Source organism: Nicotiana tabacum, chromosome 22, assembly GCF_000715075.1.
Source record: "Nicotiana tabacum cultivar K326 chromosome 22, ASM71507v2, whole genome shotgun sequence".
Lineage (NCBI taxonomy): Eukaryota > Viridiplantae > Streptophyta > Magnoliopsida > Solanales > Solanaceae > Nicotiana > Nicotiana tabacum.
Window position 1 is genome coordinate 22,581,736 of NC_134101.1, and position 4,968 is coordinate 22,586,703.

The window sequence follows — 4,968 nt, forward strand, 5'->3', positions numbered from 1 at the left end:
GCAAAGGCAAAGCAGAGTAAAGAATTTCACGCTTTGAGGTAAGTAATAGTTTTAAATCTGGTCCTGAGGGTATGAAACCCCGAATTTTGGTATTATGTGATTATTTTGGAGGTGACGCACATGCTAGGTGATGGTCCTGTGAGCGTGCACCGAAGGGATTGTGACTTGGTCCGTCCCGAAAAACTTTAAAGTTGAATAATTTATTGTTAGCTATATGCTCTCTATGTGTTGATAAAATTTGACTGTAAATCATGTTAGAAATCATGCTTAGGTTATGTGATAGTACTGTTGGGACCCACAGAGGTCGCGTACTTGTTGAATTGCCTGCTAAATGCTATATGTACTCAGTCTCAGCTTTTACTTGCACATTTTATCTCAGTTTCTGTTATTATTATTGATACATCATATCATTGTCGTTTGAGCTGATTTCATGATTATTAAGAGCCTGATAGACTGGAGAGATTTATGACTGAGTGAGGCCGAGGGCCTGATTGTGAGATATTGATACTATAACATGTGAGTTGTCCGTGCAACACGTGAGTTGGCCGTGCAGATCCTTATATTATACTATAGCACATGAGTTGGTTGTGCAGCACGTGTGGTGGCCGTGCAGATCCTTATATTATACTATAGCACGTGAGTTGGCCGTGCAGCATGTGAGTTGGCCGTGCGGATCCAGATATTTATATTATGGCACGTGAGTTGGCCGTGCATGTCCGGATATTTATATTATGGCACGTGAGTTGTCTGTGCAGCATGTGAGTTGTCCGTACAGCACGTGAGTTGTCCGTGTAGTTTATAACGCTTGGGCTGTAGGAGCCCCTCTAGAGTCTATACACCCCAATGAGCGCGGGTACCCATTGAGAGAGTGATGAGGGCTGGGAGCCCAGGGAGTGATGAGGGCTGGGAGCCCACTGAGTGATTGTTGTCCTAAGAGGTTGTACTTGATTTTTATTTGTTGTTGCACTTAGCTGCTATCTGTCATTGTTGTGAAATCTCTGAAAGATTGTTGATATACGGATTACATGAACAGGAACTATATAAAAAAAAAGATTTGACATTAATCTTCCAGATTTGATACCATGTCTATTCTTTGCTGGAATTACTCAAAATGAACCATAACTGTGTAGCTCGTTACTATCTTCAGTTCCTTATTTATTATTGTTACTTGCTGAGTTGGTTGTACTCATACTACACCTTGCACTTCGTGTGCAGATCCAGGTGTTCCTGGACATAGCGGGTATTGATCCTTTCGAGTGGTTGATTTTTAGGAGATTTTGAGGTAGCTATCATATTCTGCAGACCTTGTCTATCCTCCTCTATCTCTTTGTTTACTATATTTGGTCTCAGACTATTATAGACTATATTTTTCAGATTTGTATTCATATTAGATGCTCATACACTTAGTGACACCAGATTTTAGGGAGTGTTTGTATTGTATTTAAATATTATATTTTCAACCTTAAAGAGAAGTTTTGGTTTATTGAGATTATCGGCTTGCCCAGTATCGAGATAGGCGCCATCACGACAAGTCGGAATTTTGGGCCATGAGAAGTTGGTATCAGAGCTTTAGGTGACATAGGTCTCACGAGTTATGAGCATGTTTAGTAGAGTCTTGCGGATCGGTACGGAGACGTCTGTACTTATCTTCGAGAGGCTACCGAACTCTTAGGAAAATTTTACTTTCTTTTATTCTATCGTGCGGAATTGATTCAGCTTGAAACGTAACTCTTTGAATTCCTTCCACGCATTCGTATGCGCACATGAGCGCTCCGTATCAGCTGTGCATCGCTGGCTTGTGATTTTATGAACGAGATTCAAGATGTGTTTTCTGTATTTTGGTAATGGGCCGGTCTGGAGGACTTGAGGCCAGGTTTATACCGCAGCTTAGGCTCAGTAGCTTCATTTGTAATCTATACATTTTGACTCATATATCCGGTAATGTCCTTATGAGTGGAATTTGTGGTTTGATGAATGATGGAATAGCTTTTTTTTATATGAGAATGATGTAACTGCGGGATGTGTTAAGACGATTTGAATGTGACGAGAAGTGTTTCCTTGAGATGTAAAGGAAGGCCATTGGGTGCTTTATTTTCATTTTGATGTGACGTACAATCTCGAGGGTGAATGTTTTGAAAGATCTTTCACGTTGTTAAATTTTGGGGCAAAGTAAATTTTTGTGTGTGATTAATGAGTTTGGAATCGGAAAGATTAAGTGATTTCATAGTAATTGTGCCTGCGAAAGGGTATAACAATATGCCAATTTGAGACTAAGCAAGTGGATTATCCCCTGCGCAGTAATTTATGTAAGTGTGTTCCTTATGATGTGAATAGATAGTTTCTTTTCTGCCAACGGGGTGTATGTGTTGAGACTTGAATTTGAATCTGGTTGAGAAAGTTGACTTGAGTGTTAAGAGAATGAATGCGAGATTAGCGGATGATTGAGGTATTTTATGGTTGGTGTGTCTTGATCTTGAGAAGAATTTTCGTTGAACTGACTGTGATATTAAGGCAGTAATAAAGTATGGGTATTGTGAGTTATCAAGTATTTTAATCTATGGCTTTGAGCCAAGTGGGGGAGCCTGTTATTAACAATTCAATTTATGGTTATATGTTAAAATGTTAGTTGGTCTTAAGTATACTTGGGGATCAGTGATGACTTGCAGAAGTGGAGTTCGAAAATGACTCGAGTAAGGAAATTTCCTGAATACGGGATATAATGCACTTACCAAAATATGAAAAATTTGGAATGATTAAGTTGTTATTTTGAAGGATGTAGTGCACACGAAGTATGAATTTGATTGGTCGTGTTAAGACAGAGTTACTTATTTGAGTGTTGATTGTGCTAAAGGAGCACATGTCTTTTGGCCCGTTTGGGGCGGAGTAAGTTAGATTTGAGTAGAGTGGATGATTCTCGAGAAGGTTCTAATGGATTCAAAATGTATATGGGAAATTGAAATTTTTTTGAATTTGTATATCACTAGAATCAATTACTTACATTGGATGGTATGGGGACGTACGATAATTCTGTTTGACTATGGATTCTACATTTTCAGTATAAGAAAAGAAAGAGGAACAATTTTAAATTCGCATAAGGTATTTGCAGAGTGAGTGTTACGATTGGGTATTTATGAAGGTGCTTAAGAAGAATATAGTAGCTTATGGGCCTTAGGGCGATGTGGTTTTATGTTAGGATGTCTTGTAGTGAGCTTGGGTAAGGATAGTAGTATTTTGACAAGGAGAAATGTCAACCTGGGGGTGATTCAGAAGAAACTCAGAGAAAATAGGACAAATGGATAACATGATGGATCAGTATGGTAATGGTATGCTCGGTTCTTTTGGGTCATATGATGATGTGGGGCTTTGCGGGTGTTTGGTGGCAATACTCTTGGATTTGGCAACTTGTGTGGCTTGGTGGAGTTAGCGGAATTCAGTTTTGATAGCTTGGTTATGTGCAAATGGATTTCAAAGTGTTCTTAATGGTTTCTATCATGGATTGAACCGGATATATTCTACCGGTGTAGGGAACGCGTTATGTATTATGAATTCCTCCTGGAAGGAAGCAAGATGAAGGTTACTAAATGACCGGGTATGTAATTTGCTGGTTACCCAAAGTTGATAATGATATTCTCGTGCTTGCCACATGATTACATGATAGATGTGGTATGTGGAGCGGGATTAAGATTTACATGTATAAGGTGGCGGCTCATTCTTGAAAGGAAGATCACGAATTTTGGACATAATGGTCAATTTCAGATAATTAGATGAATGTTATAACTGCTCGGTAATCCCTGAGAAGGGTGCGCATTTCAAATGGCGCATTATGTTTTGACTTATGGATGTTCATTGGTATTGCAGTATTCACCTGGTTGATAGACTGTTGATATTCAAATTATTGCTATGTGGCACAGAAGAATTGTGAAAGTAATCCCTGAGAAGGGTGCGCATTTCAAAAGGCACATTATGTTTTGACTTATGGATGTTCATTGGTATTGCAGTATTCACCTGGTTGATAGACTGTTGATATTCAAATTATTGCTATGTGGCACGGAAGAATTGTGAAAGTAATCCTTATGGGAAGATCGTGAATGGAAGATGTGTTAGTCATTCTAGTGCTGGAGTTGAGATCAGTTACGGTGATTCATGAATTTGGAGACTGGGAGTTCTCAGAAGTATATTGTTTCGGGTTGCGGCCTGTTTGAGGTGAGTATTTTATTTTAACTCAGTGGAGGCACTAGTTGCGTTAATTATTTGTGATAGCTACGCGCTATAAGTGTGCATATATGTGAAGTTGGAGCCCATGTGCGGGCATTAGAGCAAGTATTCATATTCGGAAGAATGCTTAGGCTATTATATGCCTAGAGTCGACTGTTAAGCGTAAAGTTATAACGTTTTCCGTATTCGTACCTTTGTTGAGAACTATCTGGGCTATACATGAGGTTACAAAAGAAGATGATTCCCTAAATAAACGGTGTAGTTACTAATTCTGCGTAAAATTGCCGATTTGAAGTGTGATAGCAGACTTTGCACATGCTTGCACTATGGCGTGCTATTTATTCTAGTCCAGGAGCATGAGAATATTATTTCATTATTATATACAAGTGTACTTATTTAATTACTCCTCTATAATATGCTGGGACTGGAGGCCTGTGACCATGCTAGGCGATTCATATTATTGGCACGTGAGTTGTCTGTGCCGTGTGTGGGAATTTTATTTCTATGATAATTTATCCGATTCATTAATTTCTTTCCTCTACAATTGTGCACATGCGCCTTTGGTTATCCTCTTCACGAAATTTGAGGAGTTAGTTGTAACATTGTAGTTGTGGTAGTGCTTGTTGAACTTGCAATATGGTTCCCTTCCATAAGACATCTCTCATATTTGGGTAAACGGATTGCGCAGTTGTGGCTTGAGTTATATTGATGTGGCGTGTCTGTGGGATAGTTGTGTTTAATTATATAGGGTCA